Raw genomic sequence first — 21,496 nt, 5'->3', positions numbered from 1 at the left:
TCAACAGTGGCAACAACAAAACTCACTAGCCCAGGTTTGGGTAAGTGTTCCTGTTCCAACATTTAAGTAAATGAATTCACCAGGCAGGATAAACGGAGACTGAGTAGGAACTGCAAGTCTCAGTCCCAGTCTGCGCAGAGTTGGTGCTTTCCGAGCCTCAAATCTGCAGCACTTCCACCGTTGTGGCTTCAGGAGAAGGCTGGCGGCTGAACTTCCCTCGCCCCTTCATGGTCACGGATATTCTTCCTGTCATCTGCTTGGGATAAGCTGATCACACTGACTTTTCATTTAGTTAAGAAACAAAACACAAAACTGAGCCCGAGCTAGGAAGTGAGTGAAATGAAGAGTTGGTAGAAATGTTTTCTGAACGTAGCTCCCGATAAATAAAATTTATATAATTTTCTGTGTAATAAATTCAATCTCCTGCACGCTGCGTATTGAGTTCTGGGCAGGCTGCTCCAGGCATCGGCATAATTCCTAGCACTCCTATCTGTGCTTTCAAACCCAAACCATTTTTGGCCACCTTGTGGCAAGGAGAGTACAGAGCAGAAAATTATTTTAGGGTCATTTCACAGACTTCCACTGAGCAGCTGAAAAGAGCTCCAGACAGCATCGCTTTGCTGGATAACCTACAGTGCCAACGAAAAGTTGCCTTTTCTCGCTTAATCCGGTTTGACACTTCATCCCTCTACTAAGCTACCTTAGAGAAAAAAAAAAGAAAGAAATAAAAATCAGACTTTACGCTGAGTATTAGCTGCCAGGGCAAAACAAACCCATTCAAAAAGTACTTTCATGCAATATTCATGCTGGAATCATTAAAATTTAATGACGCGGGGGAACGCGAATGAGATCTGTGTCACCTCTTCCAGCTACGAAAGGCGACCGGCCGACCCGCTCGTGGGCTCTGTTGCTGCTCCCTTCGCTGGGCGAGATGCAAAGATCAGAAAATAAAGTAACAGCTTTAGGATGGCAAAGACAGAAGGTGCTGCTGGGTTAAAATAAAAGAAGGGGTGGCACAACCTCGTTGCAGTAGCCGCAGTGGGGGGGGCTCCTGGTCAGGGCTTTGTTCCTCCCTCTCGCTGCCCAGCCACTCGACCCTGTTTGTGTCCGACCGTAAACATCCCTTCTGCCACGACTCGGGTGATTATTGGGTCCTACTAGCTTCTTCCAAAAATAAAGTGAGAAGCACTACGTGCGTTACGCTGGCTCCTGGGCCCTTTGTGATTGCGGTAACGGTGGGTTTGGGTTTTATTTTGCTGAGGCTTTTCCTTGCAGCTCAGAAAGTATCCATTTCTCTCCCTCCATACAGTAACGTTATTTTCCCTTGAGAAAAATTCTTAGCGCTGGCTCAGTGACCAGATATAGTTACACATTAATTCTTCAGAAGTTTCTTAAAACTGTAGGAAACAGGTGAAAAAACAAAATGCCTTGAACTTTAAACTTGAGCCCAGTCTGTTTGAATGAAGCGAGTTTTAAGGTCACTCTTCACTCAATGCTAACTTTCAAGCAGGACTAACATGCCAGAGAGGACTCATGGGACTGCATCCTGTTGGTCCTTTGATGCTTTCATTTTGTTACTTGCTATTTTCTTTATAGCACAGACAAGGGCTTCCTGCCCGGGCCGACCCCTTTCCAACCTTGCTGAATACCTCGGAAAAGTTTATGGCAAGACACCTTTCTTACATTAACCACAGAGGCAGCAGCGAAACGATGGCTCCTTTGAAATCCAGAGGTTACGGTCTCCTCGCAGCAGTCGTTCGCTCAGAAACTATGAGGTGCTGGTTTGTGAAAACAAACAACGGTATTATGGTAACCAACGCCACGTTGGACACTACCGGGCACTACCTGAGACGGCACTTAACCTACTTCACACTGAGACTTTTCCTTTCACCCTCGGACAGCTTATATCCGCAAACCAACGAATGCGCCTGCACTTAAGCTTCAGTACCCTGATGATGTTTGTCACCGGGAGCCAGCGCGCAGAAGCCCTCCCTCCTGACAAGCATCAGTCACACCGCTGCTCCAGTTCCTCGCACTGACTCGGCACCAGGGCAAACATTTGCTTTTTATCTGTTTGGAACCGTTTCCAGTCACTTTCAGCTCTATTGCATTGAGAAACCTCATAAATATATACCAGGTTTTCATTCATTTTTTTTTGATTTATAGTAGTATATATATACCACTACTGGAAGAGCTTCATTCCCAAAGTAAATGGTTAGGAGCTGCTAAAGAGGGCTCCAAACGGCAATCAGCTGAAGCCACCATGCACAAAACGATGCTGGGACATGCTGCAGAAACACCCCGGATGCATTTTTAGACCAATTAACATGCTAAACGTTAAAGTGCAGAGACGGGAGGGGACTGGAAGCACATAAGGAGGATGAGAAAAGGAGGATGAAAACAATGTAAAGTCAATGGACGGGGACAAACTGTGCTGGTAAAAAAAAAAAAAAAGTTGCACACCCATGATATTAGATCAGTATTATTGACTGTTTTGTCATAGAATTATTATTATATTATAATTATATAAGCCTCTAACAGATTATCACATCAAGTTTTTGACACCACAACTCATACACTTGTGGACTACAGAAGTAGTTAAACTGCGCTCAGGGCGGAGCACAGAGAAAAGGAGCCCACAGCTGTTATTTTGGGGCACAGCCAAACAAGTGGAAGTTGCTAAACTTGAACAGGAGCTAACGGGGCTCCTGCACATCACCTACAAATAGAGGTAGAGGTTTTACAGAAGGGACCATTAGTTCTCCACGTACACAAACAAACAGCCAGCCATAATTAACTTGGACATAAACAGCTTTCTAGTCATACAAACAGACGGGACATAAGAATGACCACGAGAAGTCACAACAAAAATGAGGCAGGTATCCCACATGTGATACTGGTCAACAGCAGATACCCCAGCAAGAGCGTAAGACCAGGACACAAAGACAGTGCTTTGTTTCCAGACTTTTGGTCCAGAGGCAATGACCGTTATGGTACATACAAGACTTCTCCTCCTGCAAACTTGCATAGCTGCTTTTGTGAATGTCCTGAAATCACAGCATTTCCATCGTATTTTTCTCCCCCTGTTCTGTTGAGGAGTGAGAGAGCGGCGTGGTGGTGCTTAGCTGCCCATTGGTGTCAAACCACCCCACTAACACAGAGGCTTAAACTGTTACACCTATACAAAAGAAGACAGAGGAAAGAAAAAGAACATTTACTTTAAATGCCAGATCACCATTACAGAAAAAAAAATACGTAGACAACAACTTCTGATAGCACAGCCCCGTCCGTTATGCTAGCTCTGCTCCCGGTAGAGTTTCAAACACCACTGTGAATTTGAAGTGGTTTCTGTAATTGACATGCAGGGCATACCGCGTTGATTCAAACCGCCGACATCCTGAGGCTCAGAATACAGTCTGAAGCTGGGACGGGTTTTCCCAGCGAGGTCAGCACACTGATTTACATGCCAATGCCCAGAATGTTCAGTTAGTTGTTTTGGATCGGGAAGAGCATCTTAGCCTGCGAAACACAGCAAACACTCTGAGTACCTAAGCATGGGAACATATTTTTCTGTGCTGAAAAGATGGAGAGAGAGAAAAATGGAAGGGAGAAAAGATCAGGTCTGTGCTAGATCGCAAGGTGCCTTTCCACAAAGCGGTGCTGGAACGGGACGGGGAAACCACTGCACAATAATGCTTTGTAAGGAGCAGAGAGGTGCCCAGCTGGTCATGGCACAGACAAATCTGCTCTTCGGAGGTTTCCTTCCCCTGGTCCCTCAGGGATGTGGCTCGGCCTGGAAAGGAGGCTTTCAAGCAGCATTCAGCGGCCGCGGCCTCCCCCAGCAGGAGCCGGCTGCTCTGGAGGCCCTTGCACGCCTTCTCGTTGGCCCTGTGGGAGGGATGCTGAGAGATGCTGAGGGCTGCCCAGGTGGCACGCAGTGACTTCTGCAAGCGTCCAGGTGGTGCCACCTCAGGCCTCGCAATGAGGCTGGTGGGGCGAGATGGCAGCGGGAGGTCCGGGTCTAGCAGCTAGAGGCTGCTGGGGAAAGGAGTTCTGCACCAGCTGCAGAACCCAGGAGTTGGGGCACGTAGTACTGAGCTTGTTGGTTTTTTATCCTGGAAACCACCTCCCTGTACCAGTGTAGGCCCGTTACTGAAACACAAACCAACTAACCCGGCAGAAATGAAACATGAGGAAACCCCGACAGGCTGTTTTTTCAGGCTATGATTCCTTGGGAAATGATGGGCGACTTTTAAGGGCCAAGGAAAGGTAATTCATACACTTTTATAGCATTTATGTATATACATAAAATTTCTATAGAGAACCGTGCTTTTCTTGGAAAATGTCAGTGGCCCACAAAAAGGAGAGAGAAAGATTAAAACCAGCTGTACAGGAGGAACCACCAGAGTTAAATGCAGACACTGTTTTAAAAACTCAGCCAGGAAGGGTACAGACAGCATGGGGCGATGGCCAAGCATGTTCATTCTGAAGCAGGGTCGTACAGAAGGGTTGTGGATAACATGGTATATGCACACTCACAAGAAAATATAAATGAAAACCTATCAACGTGAGTGTATGTCTGCCACTAACTCACAGCAGAAGGAGAGGCCCTTCTTGACATTTGGAGGACCGCAGATGAGGTTACTAAGCACGAACAAATGAAAAGCTGGAGTATTCAGATATTAATAAAGTGGAATTGTAAAATTACTGGCTTGCTAATATAGCTCTGAAGCAAGTCAGACCACTGATCTGGAGACGGTCACTGTACAGACATTGGAAAATGAGGAAAAAACCCAAAAATATTCAACAGATCCTCCTTCTGTGATATACAGAAATATTTTCCCTTCCCTTTATTTAATTTATTCAGGTCAAGCTTTTTAAGGCTAAGAAATAGGTTATGAATGTTGTTTTGTTTTTTAAGAGAGAAGGGAGGCTTCATTCCTTTCAGTCTATGAATCAAATTTGTGGAAAAGCATAATATTTAGCACATGAGATACTGGAAAGGAAACAGATCAGATTAATTCACTAACTGCTATTATTTTACTTGCCTAATTAATTAAATATGCAAGCCTTTCTTTGATAAGGTATGCATATCAGGTATTTTTATTTAATAAAAAGATCTTCTACAAGTCAAAAATAAAAAGCTAATCCATATCTTAGTAATAAATCTTTTCCACCATTTTCTAGTATACTAAAAGGCAAAACAAAACAAAATAGATCCCCACATGGAAACTACAGAGAACCATGTGCAGATGTATGTAATTACTTCAGTCCCACTGAGGTATATCACTTCTGTTTAGAAACTAGTACCAAGTTTACAATAAAAAAAAAAGATAAAAAGTCACAGATCATCATGAAAAGAAAACCAATGAGTTATTTCAACTTTCCTGATCTTGATTTTTGTTCTCAAAGAAGGACTTGCAAAATCTTGCAGTGAAATCTGAAACATACCTTGTCTCTTTCTTCATCAACTGGGAAAGCATCCTTATCTAAAAGTAAATACACTTATTGGTCTGCTATCTTCTACATGGAAGAAACAAAGACATATTCTGGGGGCATCCAAAAAGCCTGAAATGGCTCGTAGCAAGGCACTGGAGCCAACAGCTTTCAGCTCCAGAAGATGTAGCGACCAGAACTTCAAACATCCTCCTGCCTGGTAGAATCAAAGACGAGTAAGAAGACAAGAAATTACCAATTTGTATGTGTCCTGTAAGGATGTGTTGAATGAAACCTTGACTTTCAGGTAAGGACTGATGTGGTCTCTTGATGCAAAAATATGTTCTGTAGTCAGATGCAAAATTTAACACAGGTCTGTATTTACTGGAGAATCAGCAAAACCAGCTATAGAAATTCTTAAATCTACTCCTGGAACCACAAGAGGCTCACAAGAAATACTGATGGAAATAATTACCTGACATGGTGTTCCTACCGAGATATATCTTTGCAATTGCAAAAAGAAAAAACAATGCTATTTTAGAATAAATTCTACACGCCATAGTAAAACTAACTGCAGGTCTTCTTGGCAATGTCCAGGATCCCTGGAAGGAAGCCTTAATCAAAGGCATCTTAAACCAGAGTTCTGGCTATAATAGAAGACAATATATAATATTCGTCTGAATTATATAGACATGTATATGAGACAGAATTATTTACAAATAAAATATTATATAGATGAAAGCAGTTTTATACATGCTGTGCGGCCTTTTTTCAGTGACCTTTGAGAAGGAATTTCAGTTACTAACTTGATGAAGGAAGGAGGACAGAATCAAGTACTGGAAGTAAATGAGAAGGAGAATAATATTCAATGTGGTTTTGAAAGTAAAAAAAGCCAGACTAATGTCATTAAAACAACCTGCTTCCTCCTTAGACAAGGCTAACACAATGGGCCTGGAGTACAACAAAATATTTAATTTAATATGCAATGAAAATAGCTCCAGAGCAAGACATAGGGAAGAACCGTATATGAATAAGGACTTACTTAAGGGAAGATTACAGCAGCCTACATTAAAATAGAAGTAATCGGCACAGGCAAACTACGGGTCATATTCCTTGGGAATCGATGCTATTTTGTTTGTTAGTGGCCCTGCCACAGCAAGCAGTTGTGTGCCTACCAGATCCATCCATGCTGCATCATGAGGAGGAGTAGTTCATGCTATGGACATATTAGATGCCCTATGAAGTGCATAATTGAAGTAAGATGGCTTTTAATGATACAAAGTGCAGAAACACAAGCTTAAGAACCACTGACAAGAACTTCTGAGATGAAGTGGGGACTCAGCAGTTGAAAGCAACAAAGCAAGACACCGTGTACTTTGGTCAGTTGCGCAATGACTAGAGAACAAAGCCAAACCGTAGACTGGGAGAAAATACTCGAGAAAAATCATGTACGTTTTGCAGTCCTTGGAAATTCACACGGTCATTTTCCAGCCATTCCCCTTCATCGAAGATTCCCCCGTTCTCACATGAATAAACACACTGATGTTGGACATAAATAGCTGCACCAGCTCAGGCTATCATCCCCATCAGCTACAACAGATACCTGTGCAAGCCACCAACAAGACACCGTTGTAAAGAGGGCAGGACAACCAGAAGCAGTATTTCAAGGAAACACAGGAGGCACCACAAAGGTATTGGTAAAATCTCATTTAGAAAACTGCACGCAAGAGACCTCATCCACACTCAGAAACATCAGTGAAAGGCACAAATGCAAAGACTGGAAAGTTATCCATTTCCTCAATCATTCTATTTTATTATTTTGTTATCAGGGTTAAAAATAAAAAGAGCTGAAATAGCTTTGGCTTGCAAATGCAGACTGTTATTCTTCATACATACATTCTTTGTACAGTTGTGCGAGTTATCTTACAGCAAGCACTTATTACTTCTTTTTCTGCAGTTGCAGATGTCTGCATTTAATGACTATTAGGTCCCACGCACCGAAAGTGTGTTTCATATTTTCCAGCACCAAGTAATTTTGAGAAGGATCATACTTGTACAAACCACATGTTTTTCATCTGCAGTGACAGCACAAAGTAGCTGAAAAAGCTTTTTTTTTTTTTTGGGGGGGGGGGGGGGGGTGTAGGGATGTTTTAAAAAAAAGAGCATTCTACGGACATAAGTCTTCAAAGTTACTTTAGGTGTGTATCAGAAAAAAAACCTCATACCTTAATGCATTCAAATATCTAAGAGTGTCTGACTACATCTCTCCATCAGACCTAGATTTTGTGTTGGGGAAAGAGGCATGGAGGGCAGACAAGGAAATATCATGGTATAAAAGGCTGGAGCAAGTGCTGAATGCCTCAGGCAAGGTCTTACGATGTAGCCAGTTCTGGACCGCAAGCAAAGGTGTTTTAAGCCTCAAGTATAAAGTAGCATATCCTCAGAGTAGCTTTAATTTCTCAAAACAGCCTCCTTGCATGCCTCAAGTATGGGACAAAATAATCAGTAATGAGCACAGCAAAACTGGCTACATTAGTAGTCAATAGAGCAGATCAAAGGGAATTGCATAGATTTCAGCCTGAAAAGGGTACCTGCCAAATTAGTACCCACTGCCTGTGCAGCAGAACGTGAGACAGAAGTGATAATAGAAACCCCGTTTTGTCCTTTTCCATGGTTTGCTCTGGAAATGAGACAATACTTGATAACTACTGCTTCATTCTCTGCTGTATTGGGATCTCACCTTTCCAAATAGGTCCCAGTAGTAGAGTACCCACCAATTCACTTCCTCGTACTTTACTTTTTCCAATTTCAGTGTCAGTGAACAGGGTGAGCAGGATAGGAAACGCAAGTCCTACGACTTTATGCTTCTGAGTGAAGAGTTCATGTATGCTGTGGGATCAGACACTTTCCAGATTTGCTTCTGATGATGCCTTCACCGGTCTGTGAGGCAACCCATCTGACTAAGGCCCTTGGTTTCTGATCATCTCTCAGATTACAAGAGCCAACTTCAACTCAAGTGGTAGCAATAACATGACACAGTCTCACCTGAGACACATGCCAGGCTGTTCTCAGGTTAGCTCACATCAGAACAAAAGTCACTCAGCTGAACGCCATGTACAAGTCATGCTGTGGACAGCAAGTAAGGAACTTCTAGGAAATGCCAATCCTGCAGAATGGGGCATAGCCGTGTGGTCACATAGGTGACAGCAATGATGATCCATAGAGTATGGATCATTACAGACAGAGGTTTGTTTGGCTGAATTTATTCATGCTGTAGTCTGTGTTATGCCAGGCCCTTATCCAGATATAATCTGCACATACATAAGACAATTTATGCACGTATGTAAGGAAGAGAACACCTACTTTTTTTTTTTTTTTTTTAAATAAAGGAAAGTCATCTGTTGATTTTCCCCATCATTGCCACCTTCATTAGGGTTTTGCCACAGTGGTTGTTAGGCAAAATAGACATTCACTATAAGAGATTTTTTTTTACAAGCTTAATACAAAAACTAACCTTTTCTAAAGTTTTGAATGAAACTCAATCAGTAAGAGAGTTTCAGCTGATTCACTGAATCTGGCAGCTGATTCACAGAAAACAGGCAGTTGCTTCTGTGATACTGTGAAGATACCTTACACTACATTACACAGGAAAAAGTCTATCATAAACATTAAATTTATAAACAGACAAGATACTTGTACCATGTAAAATCAGACAGAAAAATGTGTCTCTACAGATGCATTTCATCTGAAGCCAAAAGGGGCAGCTCTGCATTTTCTGCCCCACTTTACAGGTAGATGGCTTGGTGCTCCCAAAAGCCATTCCAGCTCCTTCACACACTTTCGTGGAAAGCCATTCTTTCCCCCAACTACGAATACACTAACACCATCGTTCCTGTATGCCTTCAACACACCTCATAAACTTGAGCTTTGATCATTTTCTTCATTCATAAAAGGAAAACAGAGCTGAACACATTTCTTAAAAGCTTCTCCCACAGTCTTAAAATTTGCCGTTTACCCACCACCCCTCTCCAACAGAAGCTCATCTCCAGCAAAGCTATGTTCCTAACAACTTTTCTTAGAAAACCTGAGCTGTGAAGGCTATCGATGCTTGATCCATTAACTCGCTTGATCCGAGGAACAGGTTTTTATTTTTATTTTATGACTAAACAAATGAACCTCCGCTAAATACCATGAAGAAGTCAGCACCACACTTTTAAAAATGGATGGTTTCCCCTGAAAGGTCTTGGCCCAGGAGGTCTAAGTAGCAGCCTACAGTCTGGGAACTTCAAGAAGTAATTCTGGATGAACACTCATTCACTTCCATATCTAATATATTTCACAATGGAATGCTGATTTTTAAAGATTAACCAACTATCATATATTTTGACTTAAGATATGGCTAGTTGAAAATTTTAAAGATACGCATTATCCCTACAATGTTGAAAATATACCCATTGTTCTTAAGCAACTGCTTAGTCCAGCTTGACTGTAAAGAATTATGTTTCTGTTCTTCAACAAGTCAGTTCCTGTCTTCCCATTGCCATTGCCCTGCTGAATATCACGTAGTGCAGCAAACTATGGCAGCTTAAAATCCTCAAACATAGTAACATGTTATTATTCTGAACAAATCTATCCCAGATTTGACAGCAGGTATCTAGAGACCTTTGGAAATCTCAATTAATTTTACTTCTGTGTTAAGCAAATAATCACTTAGTGATGCTAATTATGAAAAATAAATAATCTAATTAACTAGAGTTATACCAGATTTAACTGCAGATCAAGAAACAGTGCATTACCTAAGACACAGGAAGAGAAATCATACAAGAATTTCACATTGTCTTTTTGATATGACTTAAAAAGATGGGTAATGAACAAATTGCTTCTGATTTTCAGCACGGGAATGTTTCTTTTAAAACAGATCACTTGAAGCACTGCGAAATGACAAACCTTCCCTGCTTCGCTGTTTACTTCCAGATAACCATCAATTAACACAGGCATGCTTCTGAATACATAATGCATTACATTTTTTACTTTCAACACCTGGTGTCACCAGAATAACGCCGTATATTTCTAAAACGCTCTGCAGTTGTGTGCGCTTTGATTTTCGGGCAGAAATACTTCAAATAAAAGTGGAACCGTACAAATGAAGGGAAACGATGCACGTAGATGGTTTTAGTGGCTAAATGACACATTATCAGTTAACTGACCATAATAGGTCATTTAAAAAATGAACTCAGGGTCTCTAAAAGCCTTTGTCCCTTAGTCAAGGTGAAGAAAGACCTGAAGCAAAGCAAAAATTCTTCTGTATTCCCATATTCTGAGCAAGCCAAATCCCACACCTATTTTACAAAAAGGCTTTAAGTGGTCATTTCTTCTAAATCAGATGTTAGTTAATTGCAAGCAATTTTTGTACAGGCTAATCACTACTTTTCTATCCAGTCTAGGACAGCTGTATTGATCAGTTATCATGATGGTTTCACTAAGAATAGACAGAGATGGGACTGTTATTGTTTGGAGCTCCCTGGTTCTCCAAGATACTAAATAAAAAAATTAAATCTCAGAGAAGATGTAATTAATCTTAGTCCCTCCTCCTTTCCACTTTATCAGCAAGACAGAGCCAATAAAAAACATGACAAAGTCATGGAAAATGCCTAGACAGTCACAATTAGTAACCCCATACTTCATTATTTTAATGTGAAAGTAGATGCATTTATTCGCTCTAAACATCAGATAATGGGCATAGAAAATGAAAGCTTTTTCAGCTTTTGATGCTTATTTCAAAACCCAAGCTGAATTACGGCAGGCATTTTGATCAGCTGATATACGGTTAAAGTTGTGCTATGTTTTTTTCTTTTTTTAAATATGGCTTTTCCAATAAATTACTGAAGGAATCCTGAATTTTCAAAAAAAGTCATAAGCTTGTTATACAAAGATCGAAATTACTGTATTACAACAAACGAATGGAATACTTCAGAGCCTTCAGAACATTTTGATTCTATTTCACAAGAAAATTATCAGAAAATTGAAATACTGCACAAGATGTGGTCAAGATATTTTAAATTCACTTTGAAAAACATATTAAAACTGGCACTTTCCTTCCATTAATTGAGTTTTCTACAACAAACTTTCCAGAACTTGCATTGTCTTTCCATATTTTTTCTCACCGAGTTTACAGAAACTTCTATGGGTGTGGGTATTTGGGTGTTAGTCCTGCCACTGTGGATTTAAAAGCTGGAACAGAAAGGTTAACACTGACAGAGGAATAATTTTCAGGTGAACACATATCTAGGATCTGCAGACAACGTTTGGAGGAGATCCTTATGCTCCAGTGAGGCATTTGCTACCTTTCAACTGATACATCCTTGACAGCTGAGTCATCTAAGAAGAAAAGAAAGCAACACAACCTTGAATACCGCAATCAAGCAATATAAGACTAAGTAAACCAGGATCAAAAGAGAACAACAGCAGTATCTCCAAATCAAAATGCTGAAGGAAAAAAAGTCATGGAAAGCAGAAAAAAAGCTGAACCCTGAGAAGAGGAATGCTGAATCATTAATAAAAGAGTTTTTCTCCCAATTAACAGATGTTAACATAAACAAATAATTTTTAAAAGAGACTACCTAGGTCTGGTGGACTAATGGAGTTAGACAAGTTTTACATGCATGACTTATTTAATATAATAACTCTGCTTGTTCTCCAGCTTCTTCAGCATTTCAGAAAGGGAAAAAAAAAAAGAGAGAGATAAAGCTTTCTGTAAAATAAACCAGTGTCAATTGTTTTAGAACTCCCTGGCCCTCTACCCCTTTTTAAAAGGGCAAAATAATTTAACAAACAAACAGGTCTTAAGGAACTCTTTTCTTCCAAACATACAAGCATTTGGTGACCATACAAGCTGATAGGAAAAAGGCTGCCAAGACAGACCTATGAGACAGCACTTGGATGGAGCCACCCACTATTTCCAACATTAACTCCTATGGAAGAAAGTAGGGATGTAGACCTTCCAGTAATAAAAATGAATATTCAGAATGTACACAGAGTTAGTTTCCTTCCTCCACAGGTGGTAAGATGCATGGATGCTGAAAACCAATCTGTCTTCTTCTATGGTAGTTTTTTATCTTGACCTTGGTAGAACTTTTGACACTGTTACTCACGATATTCTGATAAGCAAGCCAGAAAATAAAACATCATTTAACAAGAACTGTTGGCACATAGGTTAGAAACATGCACAAAATTTGTTATACTCATTCAAGTAGCAGGGAAATACTAGCAATGAAAATATTGACTGATGTGAAAGATGTAGGCAATGCCACAATGCACAAAGCTAATCTTGTGCTTTGCAAGCCTCTGCAGCAGCAATCCAAGCAAGGTCAGTGCAGAGTTCTAAGATTAGCCAGGAATATTCAACTGCGTAAACAAAATCTGGGGAAATATTAGCTTAACAGAAGCTCCGTATTAAGAGATTTGGCAGTTATAATGATCATGAACTCAGCATGAGTCAACAATGGGGTACTCCTGGAAAAAAAATACCCTAATGTTTATATACAGACAAGTGTATCATTAGTAAGACACATGAATAGAAACTCCAACTCTGACCTGGTCACAAATAGAGTAGTACGTGCAGCTTTGGGCACCATACTTTCTAAGAAATGGGATCAGTTGGACAGAAAGAAAAGAGAGGACAATCATAGGCCAAGAAATCATGGGGGGGGGGGGGGGGGGGGGGGGGGGGACAGCAAGAAACACTGTACTGTGATCATTTATTTTAGAGCAAATAGGGTCATGCCTTTAATCGTATCAAAGCATGCCGTAAGAGAAGAGGCAGAAAGCTTTGTTCCACATCCGCTTTTACAGAAGACTCGGTGAGCTTAAATTCCAAATACAGACACTAGAAAAGACTAACCTACCTACTGGTAAGCACAGTGCCTAGGAAGAGCCTAGACCATCTAGGAGGGCTACCAACTATCCAGCGGGTTAGTCAAATCTCTATCCGAAACAACAGTATAACTGCTGAACTTGCCTTTCGCCAAGGAATTGGATTAGACAATCTCTTAGCTCTCCTTTACAAAAGCAAAGACAAACAGCAGGTTAATTCATATGCTATGCACGGAAAGGTACGCTAGGTTTATGGAGACCACGGAAGAACAGAAAGAGACTAATTCTGTGGTCCAGTCATTAGATCCCTTCTACTGCCACCTCAAGAAGAGATTTCTACATCCTGCTCTTAACCTGTTTAGGGACAGTACACTATGCAATTACTTGGAGGTTTTTTTTCCAAATAGCAATAAACTTGAAAAGAGAGAACAAAACGTGGGCTTCCCACCCGTTCCACGTATCTCCTACCAAATATACTCATAGATATAATCCTGAAGTTCTACATTGAATGCTTTTTGACCCCACGGATCCTGCCTTCTGCGCTTTGACGCAGCTTCAAAAGGCCAAGTTACAGCAAGATCAAATGTTCCAAGGAGACATGGCTTAGAGCTCTCCAAGTAGAGGGCATAAATCTAATTTTTCTGCTTTCTAGGAGATGGTGCACTAAAAGACTGTTCTTAGTCCTGAAGCTGCTCTCGGTTGGATCACGTGTACCTCTGGCACAGTTACACATCTCTGGCCTGATAAAAGCACTAATAGAAGGCAAAGTAAGGGACCCAGGACTCCACCACCACAGCCTCAAGAACAGCTGGAAAGTTCACTACTGCCATTCCCCGTTGGAAGATTCTGCTCCTCTAGTAAAAAGCAACACAGACTTTTACCCTTCAGAGTCTGCATGACAGCCATCCCATTTTGCATACTGAACATAAAAGCAGTTACAAATTTGCATCTAAAACCAAACCTCTTAATTTTATGTACTTTTCTTCTCAAACACTATTGTTCTCAGATTACAGGCAGATTTTAATTGCAACAAGCTCTGAAATAATTGCTACTAGACATTTTAAAAATATAAACAATATTTGGCTTATAGGCAAAATGTTTTATTTGCTCTATTGTTAGCCAGTAAATGGTGAGGTAAATCACTGATACTGATTAACTGGAGAAATTAACTGAAAATCTATACCCTCATGCAGGTTTCCTCCAAGCTGTCAATGGGGCAACTGCTGACAAGATATACCATTAGTCTTCTAGACACACAAAAAAATTTTGCACATACATTTTTTTCCATGGACTGTTTTCTGCATACATGATCTTCCTGAAATTACTGGAGATTTACAGGTAAATTGTTACACATGCATATGGGTGTAATCCAGGCCCATGCCGCAGGTCTTCAACAACAACAACAAAAAAAGCTAACACATTTCTTAGAAAGAAAATTAAGTAAGCGATTATATTGTGCTACACAAATTACATCAGCAGCAGCTCTGCCCAGAACACAGAAATAATCAGAAGCTGGGATCCAAGAAGAGATACTGAAGCAAACAGTAATTGTGCATGCTGTTATTAACACACTGCTGAGTTTTTACAGATCACAAAACTACAAGATTACTGAGAAGTTTAATGATTGTATCTCTTACCAGAAATAATCTTAAGACTGTCTGCTCCACTGTCACTGAAAGTATTTCCCACCACTTTTTCCTAAACACACTCCTAAAGCATCACTACTACCCAGAGTAAAAACCCAGGTGATAAAATGTGGTTGGGCTGGTGTTCTCAGTGGGATAGCGGAGAGATCTAGAGCAGGGTGGAAGGAATGTCAAAGAAACAATCCTCCCCATATACAGCCTTGAAGATTAGCCCAAGAGATTATTTTTTGTTTGACCTGTTCGATGCAAGACCAAACCACCTGATCTGGCAGAGTCATGAAAGACAAATTATCCTGAAGGGAGTATCATCTGCTCCTCTCTTCTGACATCGTATCTACCAGGTCCGTGTCTGCTGCACCACTCTGAAGAACCCTGTTTACAATTAGGTTGCATCAACATTGAACGTCAGCCACAAAAAGACAAGTTAAAAATTAAAACCTAACTGATGAACATAGAATTGAAAGGCCGGTCACAAACTTTATGCTCTAAATCATATGACAGACTTAAAAAAAATTGTGAATTTAAAGTTCTTACGTCAAAAACATAATGCCTTTTGTTATTCTGTAACAGCTAGCAAGATTCAAAATTGAAATGGATCACTGTTGATGAATAAATATTTCTTATATTCATAATATGACTGTGATGATAATATGGCTTTTGATAAAGGCAGCTAAATTATAGATCTTAATTGGGTTTTCACATAAAAAAATGATGAAACCGAAGTTACGTGTAAGACAATATAGACTACAGTTGGACAAATTAAAGAGATTAAATCATTGTTTTGATATAGAGAAATTGGAAAAAGAACTTCTGTGCAGAAGTTAATCACGTACAAAGTTAAAGATACTTGGTGTCACCCGTTACTGTAGTAAATTGTCATTAAGCATACTTAATTAAAAGATCTAGCATCTCCTAGCAGTAAAATAACAGACTAGATGAGCAGATGGATTCAGATGTATTTTGACCTAAATTTCTTGATATTTCAACAAGTAAAGGTATACGTAAACAAGAATAAAAAGGGAGAGGAAAAAAAAGCCAGCAAACGTATCTCATGATGAAGCCCCATACAAGAAAGATGGGAAAACACCAAAAACCTTTTCTGTCTTTTTACTGCACCTGTTTTTCTTCTCCAAGATGTTTTGTTTCTGTCAAGCAGGTTTTCTGAGGCTTCACCTAACCTTAAATAATCACATTACTAAGAATTTTATTATGTCTGGAACTACAAACACGAAATACAGTCCAGTGCCCTAGCAGAGTTTAATCAAAAGAAATAAATCATTAACTTAAAGTATATTTTAATCTCTTAACTGTTGCCCTTCTTTTATGCTCAGTCTCTCCTGAATTGCACTCCTGTTAAAGACAATGATTAAGAGAACAAGTCTCATTACTTACAGAGTCCACAGAAGTCAAAAGATTCCTTTCTTTTCGAGCCCTTCATATCACCTTCCCCAAAGACACTCTTCCCAACTGGCTGAAGTTCATAAGCATATAACTTTGTGTTATTTTTCATGTCTGAAATGAGCTTCAGAAAGATTTGGCCAGTGGCTGGATTCATATTCTGAAAGTTTTCATAGCTGGTGTATTTGAACTACATCACAGCAAGCACTGCAGCCTTGGAGCAGGTTAGTGGTTTGATGTGTGAAACGTGTATGTGTATGATAAATGTCCTGCTGGGATTTATTCCCTACGTAATTTTCAGCTAAGGCAAAATTAAGCCTGGGGCTCCACTCCATAAATTGTGTCAAAACATTTCGCTCATTCGTATAGTTTCTCAGGTATTTATACATTTTCCTAATATAGTGCAGACTTAGCTCTGTGCAATGCCATCTAAACTTAATTTACTTGTTCTCCTATTCCCACATCCAAACATAATATTTACCAAACAGTATCTCCACACCTCACGTGCAACACAACACAAAGCAGTACTGTAGACAACAGCACAGTGCAAGGTGATGTATTTTTAAAGCTCGGCTTCAAAGTACACGTTGCCACATTCCATCCCCTTTCGGCGGAAATATTATGCAACACTGAGCTCGGATCCTTACTTACTCATTCTACAGAAAATCTAAATTTTGTTGGCTCCAGTAAATACTGCCTCAAAGAAAATCAATAGAAATTGATATACACTCTTGAACACAGATAAACGCAGACATTAACTGCAAGATTCTATTTTCCATCTAGTAATCTCTAGGTGGAAATCTCTTTTCACTTCACTTTCCTAACTCTCTGTAGGGTTGTCTCATCCTCTTTAGAGTTTTTCCTTTGTCCCAAATAAGTTTGTTGTTTGAAGAACAACTCAAGGCCAAGATTGTGCTGACACTAAAAAAGGGGACTCATATCCATGTTCTCCCCCTTGTGCTGGCACTATCACCTGCTCAGGCATGCAGTCAGGGGAATAAAGAAACCTTATACCTACAACCTTCTCCTGCTGCTATCTAGGAGTGCAAGACCATCACGTCTCAGCTGACAACCATGGCAAGTCATTTCTTTTGTTTCTTCTGACAATCATCTCATCCAATGACCTGCCCTGTCCAACTGCTATTGCTTAAATCTGTCAGTCGCCTTCAGTTTTCCCACCCACATATTCCAGTAACGATTCCACTCTGAACTCAAATCCTATTACCAACACAAATCCAATCTCTGTGACAAAAAACCAACACCACAGTAATTTCATCTTCAAGTTATTACTATGAATGCTTATGCTATTTAGGCCTTTCTCAAGCCTTCTTACATCGCTCTTCCTTTTCCACGAGCTTTTCATGACCACCATGAGATTCCTATTTCTTCCACACCGTAACACTGACAAGAACCTGCTGCCTCACTACAGAACAACTTCTTGTTCCAGGTGAGCTGCGTTGGATAAATCTAAAGAAGAGAGCATATTCTGGCACTCATTCAACATATTATTGCCACTGTATAGCTCCATAACCAATTTCGCACAGGGAAAGTAAAAGCTGGAGGCCAGAAGCATGTCAGTCATCACAAAAAAAAAAGACAGGATGTCATCTAAAGACAAAATGTCATCACAAAAAAAAAAGACAGGCAGGAGTTATACAAAAGGTAAATCAGAAGGCCAGTGCTTAGCAGCATGGAGGTGGACAGCAGAGGGGAGGGCAATTACATCGTGTCTTAAAAGCTAAAATTATAGAGGTCCTAACGAAGGAGCCAATATCCTGTAAAATAAATATCCTTTCACTGGAAACCTGTAAAGATGTTGACAGAATCAGGTTCTTTACTGGTCAACATCATCCAGTCACACTTCTGGACTTGCAAACCACTTGAATTTGCAAACTTGTTTTCTTGCGATACCAATTGACTTTGTAAATTCTGGTTTAGGAATCACAACAAAGCTGCTAGACCAACCATTAACAGCCTTAAACACTTGCCATCAAGCTCAAAGCACACTATGTGCTACCAGAATCTGAAACGTTATATTAGAGCACCCACAGTGAATTGCAGGCCATGCAGTTAGTTAAATTAGTTTTAAAAATACAAAAATAGTTAAAGAATTAAAAAGGAGTTAAAGACAAGAGAATTACAACTTGAACCAGGGACTTTTATGTACTTTGGCCTATCTATCTGCCATTTCCTTATAAATTAAAGCAATGCATAATTTCTTCTAATGAAGCTATTAGCTAATGAAATTCTGGCATGGCCTTACTCTCATATCACAACTAACACGACACACTTGTCAGCACATCTAAATGTCATTCAAAGCCACTACAGTCACCATTCTTCCAACACAAAAACAAAACAAGACCCTTATTTCTCACTTACTACTTACAATCTCACTTCCAATATTATTTTTCTCAGCAATGTTTTGAGCAAAATTGGTTTATTTCTACTTTCATGCCAGCTTTCAGCCCAATTACTAGATATGTGGGCTGTACTTCTCCTGAAGGGAAATAATATAACCTGTTATCTTTGATTTCTAGAGAAATTCACACAGTTCTGAGATCCAAGCAACAACAAAACTCCTACTACAGAAGTCAGAGTGGATAGAATCCATTTTTTGGGCTGTATCTTGAAATCTAAGAGTGAAAGAAATTAATATCTCACTGTGGACAAGACATGACCATAATCACACCCTGATTTTAACACTAAATTTCAGTATCCACATATGCAATTAAACAACAAAACCTTGGGTTCAGTTTAAAAGAACTCAGAAAGAATGGTATTAAAAAGTTCTTATGAACCAGAGAGCAGTATTCATTGTATTTAACTACAATATTCTAAAGTTAGGAATCTAGGCTGGACACTTAGTCTTTACCAGTTGATGTAAAGAGACGTGAGCTGAATCCCTCACCATCAGCTACAAATGAAACTCACGTTTCAAATGCAAGTCTTGCACCTGAAGTAGTAGGTAATTAAGGCTGGGTAAATAAATCTCACCTTATAGTGCCTGTAGGAATGGTTTGATGCTGAAGCTCTCCTGAATAATTTGCTTCTATACTGCATTGTCAAGTTTTGGAGTTTCTGGTACGCTGAAATCCCAAATTCAATTAAAACCAGTTTTTGCTTCATGCTTCTACATATTCTACACGTTAACATCCAGAAATATACATGAGGAAAAAAATAACTAAAAACAAGTTCCATCCTTTAAAACAGTTTTAAAATAAACCTAAACCATTGTCACCAGCAGATATCATGAAGGACAGAATCACAAAGTGAGTGCTCTTCAAAAACTGAACGGCAATGGCTGAGCTATTCAACCTACACGCTTGAAATACCAGCCTTCTAGAAGCACTGTGTAATACAAGGACCACGGGCTGCAGAACCTAAGAAAGGCACTGTTTGAATCTCATAGGACCCAGCAAACCAAATGATGTTATTTATAGGCAAACAAATATAAAAGAACACAGACAGTATCCATATATGGATAAATACTAATGTTGGTGATCTCAATATAGTTTTATTATGGATTTGGATTCATATTCCAATTCTGCAGAGACCTATATATATGCTTGACTTTTATTTTTTAAAAAACACTAGTAGGAAAGCTGCAGATTCAGCAGGAGTGGTCTCAGCACATCAAATTAAGCCTGCACCAAAAATATTTCAGCTCCTGAAACGGGGGAGGCAAAACCTGATCAGATTGAAACCACCTTGCAAATCAGAAGTAGTAACATATTCTCTACACACCATGATCCATTTTGAAGGAGGAGGTGCTGGCGAGATACAAGCACACAGTGCTTACCTGTACTGCCTGTCAGTGGAAACAACGAACCCTGGATATATAATTCAAGTGCTGTACAAACGGGTCTGCCTACCAGAAGGCAAAATGTAACAAGTGACGTACTTCACTAGATATGAAAAAGAAGTAGTCCCCGTGATGCAGACCACCACAGAGGAGCTACAGGTGGATACCCACGGTATAGAGAGATCCGAGAGAAGAATCGTAGAAGACTGAGTCTAGATCAGAAACAAATGTTCGGTAGAAAAGAGATGGCTTTTATATCACGCTGAAACACTATTCGAACTGCCCTTGATAGTGTTACCAGAAAGTACCATAATGCCAACAGGCATTCTTGAGACTCATGGAAAATACAGGCAGTGAGAGTTTTAAAGTGGTGATGAGAAGTGAACATTGATGTCTCCTTCCTTACTATCAGTAAATCCAAAACCCTGACTGTCGCTGGAGAGCCAGAACTTGGCTGGAAGTGCAGTGTGTCAGCCCGGGTGATGCTGACTGGGATCCATGCTTCCTCTGGCATACCAATGATGGTACCTTATCTTCCCTGCCTTACGACTCATGAGTACACCTTACTGGACTATAGAAGCAAGAAAGACAGCAAGCACAAGTGATTTTCTCCCTTTACTTGACACTCACTAGACCATGCCTGCAGTACTGCACCCACTTTTGTGCCCTCCAGCACAAGGGAGGTACCGATAAACTGCTGTGAGTTCAGGGGATAGCCACCAAGACAGGTGGGGCGTGAGCACTGCCTTGTAAAGAGATGCTCAGGAAACTGGGCGTGTTCATCTCTTGGAAAAGAGATGGCTCCAGGATGACCTAGCAGCAGCCTTCCCACACCTTTGGGGAGGTTACGGCGGGTTTGAGAAACAACAGGCATAGACTGGAACAAGACAGGCCCTGGCATGATTCAAGGAAAAGGATTTCATGATGAAGACAGACAAGCATTGCAGCAAGCTGCCCAGAGAGGCTGTGCAGTCTCCATCCCTGCAGGTTTTCAAGACACATCGGATGAAGCCCTGAACAGCCTGGCACGCTCACACTGGGGACCCTGCTTTGAACAGGAGGTTGGACTAGAGATTCTTGAGGTCCCTTTCAGCCTTATTTATACTATGACAAAAAGTCGTGGGGCTCTTATCAGGCCAAACAAGACGAGTGGAGGGAAAGATGAGAGAGAGACTTGCAATTACTCTGGTATTAATTGATGACACATACATCTAGAATTGCAACACTGTGCTAATGCAGAAAGCCTCCCACAGCTGAAGGGTGGTGCGCGTGGCATGATGTCCCTTCCAGTTACAGTGGAAGCACACAGGTAACAGTGGGAAAGGCAATGCTTTAGGGAAGG

General features: G+C 40.4%; 1 protein-coding gene across 8 annotated transcripts in view; it reads right to left on the bottom strand.

Moving 5' to 3' along the window:
• The window catches only part of GGACT (gamma-glutamylamine cyclotransferase), a 28,629-nt gene that overhangs the window by 3,975 nt on the left and 3,158 nt on the right, over positions 1-21,496 (bottom strand). The window contains exon 1 of one of the 8 annotated variants that reach the window (XM_035557047.2): positions 1,684-1,772. The exons of 5 other annotated variants lie outside the window; for them this stretch is intronic. The gene's annotated coding sequence lies outside the window, so the exon portion shown is untranslated. Of the gene's footprint in view, positions 1-80; positions 115-860; positions 880-1,683; positions 1,773-21,496 lie in introns of those variants that run through there. 2 more of the 8 variants (XM_035557050.1, XM_035557051.2) reach the window with 2 other exon arrangements.

The sequence above is a fragment of the Cygnus atratus genome, chromosome 1 (genome assembly GCF_013377495.2).
Source record: "Cygnus atratus isolate AKBS03 ecotype Queensland, Australia chromosome 1, CAtr_DNAZoo_HiC_assembly, whole genome shotgun sequence".
Taxonomy (NCBI): Eukaryota; Metazoa; Chordata; class Aves; order Anseriformes; family Anatidae; genus Cygnus; species Cygnus atratus.
The sequence above is the reverse complement of the archived record's forward strand: the minus strand, read 5'-3'. Positions and strand labels throughout refer to the sequence as shown.